This window comes from Nuphar pumila, chromosome 17 (assembly GCF_984573655.1).
Source record: "Nuphar pumila chromosome 17, dmNupPumi1.hap1.1, whole genome shotgun sequence".
NCBI lineage: Eukaryota > Viridiplantae > Streptophyta > Magnoliopsida > Nymphaeales > Nymphaeaceae > Nuphar > Nuphar pumila.
This window is the reverse complement of record NC_143265.1, coordinates 15,473,783-15,486,588: the sequence shown is the minus strand read 5'-3', so window position 1 is coordinate 15,486,588 and position 12,806 is coordinate 15,473,783.

The following is a 12,806-nucleotide window of genomic DNA, read 5'->3' as shown; positions in this document are numbered from 1 at the left end:
ATTCATCGGGCAGCCCTTGAAGTGCGCCTTCCTCCCCATCTCTACTTTTCGATCTTTTACCCCTTATTTTTTAAAGAACCTGAATCTTGGCATCTTTTCTTTTTTGTTTTGGGTTTCCGATATTTTATAGTATTTTGCATCTAAAATCAGATTCTAGGGTATGATCGTTTGCTTGATGGTGTTTTCGTTGAGTCTTGAGTCATTTTTGGTCAAAACCCTAGCCAAAAAGGCTAGCTGGCAAGAGGTCTTTTGCGAAAATCGTGTTTGTGTCTTTGTCAGTCTTTATTTTTATTTTTTTATTGGTGAGTTTAGGTTAGTATGCCTCAGATCTGATTAGTTTTAGATTTTAGTGTTCTTAGATTCATAGTTTTTAGAAAACAAAATAGATTAAATTAGTTTTAGCCGAATTAGTTAGTTATCATTTTTTAATTCTTTTTATTAGTTAGTTTTAATTTCTGTCAATTCTGGCTTTCACGTCAATTAGAACAGAGTAAGTTAGCTTAGATTCATTAGAAATTAATTTAGATTAGTTAGTTAGAAACAATTAATTTAATTTAGCTGAATTTCTGTTTATCTCAATTAACATTTTTAGCAGTGTAAAATATTTTCGTTAATTAGGAATTGTTGTAGCTCAAAGTTATTTTTAATTTATAATTAATTAGTTAAATTAAGGTAATCACATTAGCTTAGCTTTAGATTGAATTATTAGTTCAGATCTTTATTTTTAATATAGTATAAATTAGTTAGTTGTTAAATTTAATGTCAACCTATTATGTTTTTCTTTGTTTTTTTTAAATAGATTAGCTATTAAGGTAGTTTTCTTTATTGTTTAGTTCATTAAATCCATACAGCAAGTTGTTAATTAATTATATTATTATTTGTTTGTTAGAATTATTGAATAGTTAAATCTTTTATTAGTTAGAATCTTGTATTCGGTTAGTGCGCTTTTGTCATCTTGTAGTTAGTTAACTTTCTTGTTAGTAGTTAATTGATTCTTGATTAGTTTTAATTCATGTTTTTATGTATTGAATTAGTTAATTTAGTTAATCGAGTCTTGTTTTAGTTAATAATTGACCCCTTTATTTCATAATTTAGTTAGTTGGTTAATCTTGATAGTTCCCTAAATTTTATCTCTTTAGTTTAGTCCCCTTTCGGTTTAGCCCTTTTAATTGTTTTATCATCCCTTATTTAGTAGAATATACCTGATTATTGTTAGAATAGGGTAGGTCCCTTTTATTTTTTTATATTATAGGTCCCTATACTGTTCCAGCATAAAGAGGAGGGTGGGCTGAGGTGGATACAAAAGAAGATGATTATACAACGCTCTCTAGAATTCATTTGAGGGTCTGAGCATATTAGAATTTTTATTGTTTCTGGCTCATTTATTTTTCAGTTAGCTTGTAATTAACAATATTATTCTTTTTTTCAGTTATTAATAAAGTATAGTTCAGTGAATTATTTTGCCTAAGTTTCATTCCTTGTGGAGACAATCCGACTTGCTACTCTGCAACAAGTGCAAGAGCTGGTTTTAATTTCTTATTTTGTGTGCAGTTTTTGGTTTAAAAATATTGTTTTCAAAATCATCACCAATTTTTTAGCCATTGTCGGGGAACGGCGGAAGGCAATAGTTCATTTCTTGCTTTATTAATATTTGTGTTAGTTTATTTATAGTTGAAACATAGATAGTTAGTTTAAGTTTGAACATAGTTAGTACATATAGGCTCATTTTCTTTTATGTTTCATAGTTATATTTTTTTATTATATTAGGTTCATTGTGGATACCTGGTCTAGGCATCAGTGTATGCAAGGTCATAGGATTTTGGGTAACCCATTGCATCCCTTTATCGAAGATCCTGAGAGAATTATCCATTCTTCTTGAGGTCGAAGAGAAATGGGTGATATAACTCTTGTTGCTCCTACATGCCCTTTGAGGGAGTACTTCCTTCCCACAGAGTACACCCAGGTGTCCTTCATCGGGAGACTTGTTGTAGGGGCATCGCAATATGAGATTAAGGTCAGCATGATTCAGATGTTACCCTCTTTTATAGCCTTAGTCATGAAGATCCCTACCGACATCTAGACGAGTTCCTCAAAATATGCTTCACTGTGAAAATTTAGAATTTTGGGGATGATGCTTTAAAGTTCACCCTTTTCTCGTTTCCATTAAAGGACAAGGCCAAGTATTGGCTAAAGTCCTTAGATACTATAGAAATAGGATCCAGGGATCATATGCAGAAGCGGTTTCTGAAGAAATATTTTTTTTTTAGGTTGAACTAAACAGTTTAGGCGAGCCATCACTAGTTTTTCAAAGCTAGAGGGCAAGCAATTTCATGAGACCTGGGAAATGATGAAAGATTTCCTTTGAAAGTGTCCACATCATCAGGTGCCGCGATGGCAACTGGTTCAGTGCTTTTATGACGGTCTATTTGAACAGAATTATCAAATGATTGATTCTTCCTGTGGGGGCACATTCATATTAAAGAGTAAAGATGAGGCATGGAAGTTATTCGATACCTTAAGCAAAAATTCTTTACATCATGCCTCTAGCTCTCGTATTTAGAGAATCACACTTAACATTGTCAAGAAAGGTGGTTCTCTAGAGATTGAAAAAGTTGCTGAGTTAAGGAGCAAAGTTGATCTGATTACTACTCAACCAACTTCAGGTGTGTGCACTTTGTGCCAGCCCAGCACATTATCTTATTGAGTGCCCTTCGGCATCTCAATACTCTGAATTTATCTATAAACAAGTTCAGACTACTCAGAGGTTCACTAAACCCATGAATGACCCATATTCTTCCACATATAATCCGGGTTGACGCAACCATCCTAACTTTTCATGAAAAAATCTACAAGCATTAATTCATATCCCTCTGAATCAACAGGTTAGGCCTAGTGCTTTAACTCATACTTACTAGAGGCCAAACTATCCCCAACTCTCTCCAAACTTTCCTATAGTTACACCTCAAGAGATCACTCCACAGTCGTATTTTGAGGAGAAACTTCTCCAAGCACTTCATGATGTGACAAGCTTCAATCAAAATGCTTTCGAGAAGTGTAATGAGATGCTAAATACTCATACCCAATCCATAGCCAAGCTTGAGCAGCAAATGGGACAATTAGCAGAGGCTCTAGCACGGAAAGCTGGGGGTAGTTTACCCAACCAACCTATTATGAACCCCAAGGGCAAGGAACTCATGCCTGACCTGCATATGACAGATCTTCACCAACAGCAGGCTAAGGCAGTGATGGCTCTCAAGAGCGAACATGAGTACCAGGTAACTCTAAGAGAGACGACAGATGAGCCCGACGAGACCATGTCCTCTATTTTGGCTCAGTTGTCTACCACCAATAAGAGAAAGAATAAAGGTGAGTCTCTTTAGCAGGAGGAGGAACCCTCAGAATATATTCCTAAACCACCATATCTTAAAGCATTAGAATCTCTCGTTGGCATTAGCAAGAAAGGGTTTAAGATGCAAGACATGCTTGAAGTATTCAAGCAAGTGTGGATCAACCTTCTCTTTCTAGATGTCATTCAACACGTTTCAGCGTACGCCAAATTCTTGAAGGAGATTTGCACACAAAAGCATAAATCAAGAGGCAAAGTTCCAACCAAGGTTCTCCTGACCGAGCAGGTGAATTCGGTGCTATAGCATTAAACTCCAACTAAGTTCAAAGACCCTCGTGCTCTGATCATCTTGTGTGTTATAGAAAATATCAAAATCTAAAGAGCATTGTTAGATTTAGGGGTCAGTGTGAATATCTTACCCATATATTTTTATGGTTCTTTTGGGTTAGGAGAAATGAAGTCGACACCTATGACCCTGCAACTAGCAGATCGTTCTGTTAAGGTTCTGAGAGGGATCTTAGAGGGCGTGTTAGTCAAAGTCGATGAGTTTTATTTCCATGTCGACTTCATAATCTTGGACATGGAGGGCGTAGAAAGCCATCGACAGACTCTGATCATTTTAGGCTGACCAGTTTTTTCCATGGCCAATGCGTGTATCAATTGTTGTATCGAAGCGATGGATTTATCCTTTGGCAACAGGAAGGTGAGATTGAATATCTTTATTGTTGTCATGGGACCCGTCGGAGATGAGTCTTATTTTCATATAGATATTGTGCAAGAGTTGATAGAAGAAGACTCAGACTTGTTGTTGTTTATAGATCGCCTGGATGTGTATTATACAGTAGAAGATAGCATAGATAGAGACTTTGTTGATGTGTCTTTTGTAGTATCTAGTACCCGTCCCTGAAGAGGAGGATTCAAACCTCTCCCTGCTTTAGCTAAGACCCTAGCTCAGTCTTTGATTGAGTGCCCTCTAGAGCTTGAGTTGAAGCCCTTACCGGCTTCACTCAAATATGCATATCTCGAAGACAACTGCACATTGCCTATTATTATTTTTACAGACCTCACTGAAGATTAAGAGGATAGATTAATTGAGGTTTTGCAAGAGCACAAGGCAGCAATAGGGTGGGCGGTAGCCAATCTCAGAGGGATTGATCTATCCTTTTATATATATATGATTCATTGCGAAGAAGGATTTAAACATGTGTGAGACATGCAAAGGAGGTTGGACCCTAATATAAAGGAAGTGGTGAAGAAAGAGGTGGTCAAGTGGCTGGATGCAAGAATAATCTACCCTATCTCAGACAGTCCTTATGTGAGCCCAGTTCAGGTAGTCCCTAAAAAATCTGGACTCACAATTGCTAAAAAAGAGAAAGAGGAGAGTATTCCTATGAGGACCACCATAGGGTGGCGAGTTTGTATTGATTACAGAAAGCTCAATGCAATAACGAGGAAGGATCACTTCATGTTTCCCTTCATTGATCAAATCTTAGAAAGACTCGCTGGTCAGAGCTACTTTTGTTTTCTGGATGATTATTTAGGATACAACCAAGTAGTCGTGCACCTTAATGACTAGGAGAAGACTAAGTTTACTTGTCCCTATGACAACTTTGCTTTCAGGCATATACCTTTTGGGCTTTGCAATGCCTTGGCTACATTTCAGCGGTGCATGACAGCGATCTTCTCAGATATGGTGGACGAGGTCATGGACATTTTTATGAACGATTTTTCTGTTTATGGCTCTTCCTTTGATTATTGTCTTCATAAGTTGACGAGGGTTCTCCAACGTTGTATGGAGACAAATCTTGTGCTCAGCTAAAAAAAGAGTCACTTTATAGTCCAAGAGAGGATTGTGCTTGAGCATAATTTGTCTAAGAGAGGAATTGAGGTAGACCGAGCCAAGGTGGAGTTAATCTCATGATTAACTCCACCCACTACTATGAGATAGGTTCGTTTATTTTTACGACATGCCTACTTTTATTGATGGTTCATTAAGGATTTTAGTAAAAATTTAAGATCATTATATGATTTATTAGCCAAGGATCAGCCATTTGATTTTGATAAGGAGTGCAGGGAAGCACTTGATACCCTTAAGGCGACTTTGACCACTGCTCTGATTTTGAGATCCCCTGATTGGACACTTTCTTTTGAAATAATGTGTGATGCATCTGATTATGCCATAGGAGCTATTTTAGGATAGAGGATCGATAGAAAGCCCTATGTGATTTACTACATGATTTAGACTCTTTTTAATGCCCAAATAAATTATACCACGATAGAGAAAGAATTATTGTGGCTCCAAAGTGGTTGTTTATTCTAACCATGCAGCCTTGAAATATCTGCTGAACAAGAAAGACACCAAACTGTAGCTCATTTGGTGAGTCTTGCTACTACAAAAGTTTGATCTCGAGATTCAAGATAAAAAAGGCAGTGAAAAATGTAGTAGTCGACCATCTCTCTAGACTGATTATAGATTTCACGATAGATCAAAAGTCAATCAATGATTCCTCTCCTGATGAAAAGATTATGACAGTCAGATCTTATCAATTACTATGGTTAGTCGATATTATGAATTATCTGATGATCAGACAGTTACATGCACACTGAGGTGAGCATGATAGAGATCGATTCTTATCGCAGGTTAAGTCTTACTACTGGGATGAACCAGAATTATTCAAGTATTGTGCAGACCAGGTAATAAAGAGGTGTGTCTTAGAGGAAGAATTTGAATCCATCCTGAATTTTTGTCATAGTCTCACTTGTGGAGGACATTTTAGTAGTCAAAAAATTGTAGCTAAAGTTCTGTAGTCTGGATTTTATTGGTATACCCTCCACAAGGATGCTTATGATTTTTTGTAGGCATTACATTCATTGTCAGCAGTCAAGGAATATGTCCCGAAGAGACATGATGCCCTTACTCCCCATACTTGTCGTTGAAATATTTGATATTTGGGGTATTGATTTTATTGGCCGGTTCCCGCCATCATTCGGTAATGTTTATATTCTTATGACAGTAGATTACGTTTTCATGTAGGTCGAGGCAGTGGTAACCAAGACCAATTTTTGCAAAGTAGTATTTAAGTTCATTAAGCACAATATCTTTAGTCGGTTTGGTGTGCCACGACATATGATCAGTGATGGTGGAAAGTACTTCAGGAATGTGCAGGTTGCCTCTCTTTTGAGAAGGTATTTTGTGCATCATAGGTTCATCACTCCATATTATCCTCAGACTAGTGGACAGGTGGAGGTTTTAAATAGTGAGATTAAGCGGATCCTTGAGAAAACAGTTCGGCCAGACTGAAAGGATTGGTCCTAGCATCTTGACGATGCATTATGGGCCTACCGAACTGCTTTCAAGACCCCTATTGGCATATCACCGTAACGATTACTCTTTAGGAAAGCATGCTACCTCCTGATAGAATTGGAACATCAGGCCTACTGGGCAATATAAAATTCAATTTTGATATGACCCAAGTTGGCAAAGAGCGGCGATTATAGTTGAGTGAGTTTGAAGAGCTACAAAATTATGCATATGAGAGTGTCAAGATTTATAAAGCTCAAACCAAAGTGTTTCATGATAAACATATTATCATAAAATAGTTCAAGCCCGGTCAGAAAGTATGGCTTTTTAACTCTCATCTTCAGCTTTTTCCAAGAAAGCTTAGATCGAGATGGGATGGACCATATTGGGTGCATAAAGTGTTCCCTCATAGTGTTGTGACCCTGTATGACCCTAATACAAGGGTGTTCTCAAAGTCAATGGGCAAAGACTCAAGCCCTATATTTCAGATGTCTCACAGGAAGGTGAATGCAAGGTCATGGATCTCGCACAAGAATAAGATCTAAGCAAAATTGTGTACCATATGTATATAGTTAGGTTAGAGTAGATTATTGATTTTCTTTTCATTCTTCCTTTGCTTTTGATTAGGTTGTTATTTTCTTTTGATTTAGACTTTGTCATGCATATATGCTTTAATCTTTTGTGCTTTAGTGTTATGAGTTACAGGTTACAAGTTATAGGACATAGGGTACTTTTACCGGAGCATATCATTGTCAGACCAATAGGAATTCATGCATGCTCAAAAAGCTCTGCGCATAATCAGGTTGTATCTTTTTTTTTCTCTCATATTTATTTCTTTTTTGTTCTTAAGTGTGCATTTGCATCTGCATGTTTGCTTTTTTTTCATTCAAGCATGGGAGAGGGTATGAGATGCACACCCAACTTTTTTTTTTGTCTATGTATCTGTTTTTTATAAAAACTCATAAAAATCAAGCTTTTAAGAAATAAGTTTTAAGCATATATGAATGTTTTTATATGATTTGACATTTTAGAGAATTTTACATGAATTTTTTTCTGAAACTAATCTAGAAAGAGTGGTTATTTATGTGGATTTCAAAGAAAATATTGTATATGAATGTTAGAGTTTGTTTTGAATCACACATATGAATATGCACAGTCTTGTTTTTTATTGAAAAAATTAAGCAAATAAAAAATATAAAGAAATATGAGCTTAAAAGAAAAAAAGAACATTCGTTTAGTTTGTTTGATATCTTGGTTGTTCCTTAGCAACTGGGTTGAGACAAAAGTTGAAGTGTTTGCTTCTCATATTGAAAAGGATAATGAAGGAGATCACTTCTTTGTCTAGTTGACATGTGTGGCCTATTTGGTCTGAGCAAGTAGAGCTTGAGGGGTGTTTACACCTTGTGCCCTAAAGCCAACTAGTTTGGGAGCCACCGACCTGAAAGCCTATTACATGAACTTAGTAGAGAGCCTAATAGATGTAGACATTGTACATGACAGGAAGAAGACTATACATAATTATGAAAGTCTAAGGTCTAGTGACTCGAGCAATTAAGTCTGAGAGATACTCTGTATCTGGTGCCCTAAGGTTGTCTGGCCTTGGAGTCACAGACCCAAAGCTCGCTACACGGGTCACGAAAGCCGAAAAAATTCAAATAGTTCTCAACAAAAAAAAAGAAAAAGTGTAGAAAATTGAAAAAAAAAAGAAGGAAAAATAATAAGCACCTAATGAAAATTCATTGCTTAGTAATAATTATAAAAAATTGTGCAGAAAACATAAGTGATGATAAATGGGCAATGGCATGGGTGTACTTGATTTTCTGAGAAAAAAACATAGATAATTTCAATGTTTAGAAAAGTGAAAGAAAAAGTTTTTCTACTGTGGAGGCATGTTAAAACTCTAATTATGTTGTGAGAATGTAATTGGATGAAATATTTATTTAAACTAATTTCTTAATTATCTAATACTTTTTTAAAAGAATTCTTATTTATGCATGACAGAGATGTTTCTGGATAGCATCACTGCAAACCCTCACGAGACCTTACTCATCCACTTTGGTAACTGTGATCATCGCAAAAATTTTCCTCTCTTGTGGTTTCTCTCTCTTCCTTCTCTTTTCCTTTTCTCACCTCTATTTCCTCCTTTTTGAAGGGAGAGAAATAAAAGAAAGAAAAGAAAGAAAGAAAAGAGAAGAGGAATTCTTTTGCGAAGTCTCACTTGACCTTAATTTTGAAAATGTTTAGAAAATGACTCACCTCCGTTTTTGAAGTATTTGCGGGAAAACTAGGAGACGGGATCCGCTCGTCGGTACGAGGTTCGACCGTTCCTGGCGCCTCTACCAGAGGTAATCGAACCAAGGGTCGAATTCATGCCTTTTGCTTTGCTAAGAAATTATCTAAGAATTTATTCTAAGTCTAAATGCACAAAGAATCATGATTGTGCGAATGCAAAGATGTATGCTCTTTTTGAAAAATTGATTTGAAATTTTCCAAGTGTTTCTGATGAAAATAGAGTGAAGAAGTTGTTTTAAACTCAGAACTTAAGATTTAAAGTTCTAAGTTTTGAAAATAAATCTTGACTTTGAAAGGAATGATTCCAAAGTTGAGATAAAAGGAGGAGAAAGGAAATTTCAAAGTCATAAATGGACTTTGAATCAAAATAGAGATGAAATGAAATTGAATTCTGACTTTTGATGTTTAAAATCAGAATGAAAATGTGGGAAATATAGAATTGAGAAATAGAATTGATTTGAAAGTTGGAAATTCAAGATGAAATCTGAATTCAAAGTCTGGATTCTAAATAAAGTTCAAAATTGAATTCTGGATTTAGAACCTGGAAATAGGAATTGGATTTGAAATCTGAAATGAAAATGGAATTGGATCGGAATCAGGATGGGATTTGGATCTGAAATTTTGAATGGAATTGGATTCAAAATTTGGAATCCCAAATGAAATTTGGATCTGAAGTCTAAGATCCAAAGTAGAATTGGGTTCTGGATCCTATGGTGGATTTGGGTCTGAAGTCTGAGATCCAAAGTAGAATTGGGCTCTGGATCCTAAGGTGGATTTGGATCTGAAGTCTGGAGATCCAAAGTAAAATTGGGTTCTGGATCCTAAAGGGGAATTGGATCTGAAGTTTGAGATCCGATATGAATGTTGAATCCTGGATCCTAAAATGGAGTTGTTAAATTCAGAAGATGAATCAAGAGCTTCCAAGTTTGAATTGAACTTGGAAAATGAAATCTAGATTTTGAATCTTGAATATACAAATAAATTTCAAAGTCAAATTGGACTTGAATTTGGAGCTTGAATTTAGAATTTAGAAGATGAAAAGAATCTAAAAGTTAAATTGAACTTTGAATTGGAGTTTTGGATATAAATTGAATTTGGAATTTCAAATTGAACTTTGAAATCTGATTTGAATTGGAATTTTTTAAATATAAAAGGAATTTTAAATCTCAAAGTTAAATTGGACTTTGAGATTAAAAAAAATGAAATAGAATTGAAAATGAAAAGATGAATTGGTTTATACAAGAATTGAAGATTGATTGAAGAAGATATTTACATCACTTGGAGTTTTGAAAAAGGAATTTTGAAAACATGATGTAATTCTACCCTAAATGATGAAATGAATTAAATAATTTTGAAATTGGATTTTGAAAAGCTATTCCATTCTTTAAATGAATTAAGAATGAGATTGAAGATATAATATATCCCTGACTATGGTCATTGAATATATTATATAATAACCACATTTAAATTCAAGTGAAGAATAAAACACATTTTTTGTGCTTTTATAGAATTTAAAATGAAATTAACTCTCAATATACCCTGACTATGGCCATTGGTATATATATTGAGTTAATTTTAGATTAAATTTTGATAAAAGAGGAGAATATTTAAAGAAAATATGATGATTTCTGAAAAAGGGTCCAGTGTGGATCCAGTGTTATTTTATAAAAGATAAAGATACTAAGTCTTGTTTACATCCTGACTATGGCCATTGATGTAAATCATCAATTTAGGATTAATTACCTCTTACGAAATGGTGCACATGCCATTTGTGTTGTCATTTGTGAGAATTTTAGAAATAAAGACAAAAGATGCATGAAAACAAGCAAGTTATGATATTTACAATGCTCATTCTAGTGCAGGAAATGTAAAGAATTCTCTTTATAATACAGCTATTACAATTCGGAAATCGGAGTGACAATATCTAAGTTGGAAAAGGAAATGACATTTCCCATATATTTCCTAGTTAGCATAAACCAAAGAATATACAGGGAACGGGAACAAAAGCATATATACATTAAGATGCAAAATAATGGAATATTTACTCATGAGAAAATGTATATATTAGCTTTAATGCTCTAAGCTGACAAGGGAATAGGTGGTGGAGCGAGAAATTTTACTATAACACTTATGCATATGTCATCATTATTTATTTAAAGCAAATGTATACAGGGAATTCGAACCTACCAACGGAATTCAAATGCTAGAGTTGATGATTTTTACACAATACTGAAATATACATATATGTTATACAAAAATGCTAAAATATTCAAGTGAAGGAAAGTAGAGGATTTGTTGAAGATATGCATTAGTAGATGTAGGGGAATGAAGTGTATTTGCAATGCAGGGGAGGTGCTGTGAAGAGGTATTACACCAATAGTGTGCTGGGTGAAAAGGTACTGATAGTTATAACATGGATGTTGTTGTGTATTGTATGTGATAGAGATGACAGGTAAGTAGCAAGGATGTTGACTTGTACAAATCAAATTCACAGAACTTAAGTATGAAAGCAAATACTTGCTTAAATCATCCTAGGCACTGCAATGTGTTATTATTAACTCATCAAAACACTCCATACCACCGAATGTGCTCCTGAATTTCTTCTTGTAGACATCGACAGCTTTAGCATGGGCAAGAAGTTGGTTGTATGTTACCAGATATGGTTCTACGGAGGAGTCACCATCACTACTCCATTTTCTCTTCGAGCATCTTTCAGGGGCAAATATACTAGTATCATAACCATTTACTGCAGTCAATAGCAACATCCTTCCATTCAGCTATCCGGTCCAGCTCTTGTTCACTGTAAAATCCATTCTTCTCGGTACTTGTGGATGAAGAAATAATGTATCTTGTTGTATAGTGATTGAGACCAACAGAATTCTGCAGTAATGTAATTTTATCTTCCGTCAGCTTTGGAAGACGATGCTTGAGTTTCTTAACCATGGCTGCAAGGTAGCCTCCAAATATATTGGATCCAGAAACCCTTTAGTTTCTCATGAACATGTGAAGAAATTGGAGTCACCCAAGCTGGAATTCTAAGCATCTCTTTGTAGCAGTTTTATCACTTAAATCATTTGTAAAAGACTCTGCCCATTCACAATCCGATGAGATGCCAATGACACCACCTTGTGTGCCCTTGGTTTGCAGCAGTAAAAGGGATATATATGCATGTAATGTATATACATATAGTGCATGTGTCCATAGTGAAGATGTGTCAAAGTATGGTTTTGCCTGCCAAATGGGAAGTGCCTAGTGGTACTAATGGTGCTATTGCACAGGTGCAGAAGGGCTCAAGATAAGCAAACGCAAGGTGTTGTGGAGTGTGTACACAGGTGTTGGTGAAGGCGTGTGCAAATAAGATGTTGTGGATTGTAGCTGACAAAGAAGGTGTTGTGAAGGGTACGGGGGAAATGTACAGCAAATGCAACAAGGGAAGATGATGGCTTCCAAATTCTTTTGGTAACATTAATAAGTTCATCATATATGCATCCATAACAATTCATTGTGACAAATATTTCAAGATTTTTGCAAGAAAAGAAGGAAAAAAATATAAACCCATACCTCCGGAATTAGCTAATGAACGTCATTTTGCATATTACAAGAAAAGGGGTCATCAGATCCTCTATATGCATCTCTAAAATGCTGCTGAAATAGCTGACAAGCCTTTTCCTGACTGTTGTCACTTCAACCCATTGAATTCGCACAACAGTTGAGATCTAGGGTTGGTTTATCGCGACATGATGAGTTGATGAAGACTGCTCAAGGAAATTTAAATGACAGGTTATAGATAATCTTGTAATGAAATCAAATAACACCCTAAATTAAAGTCACGCAATCCAAGGTCTCAAACATGAATGAGACTGTGTA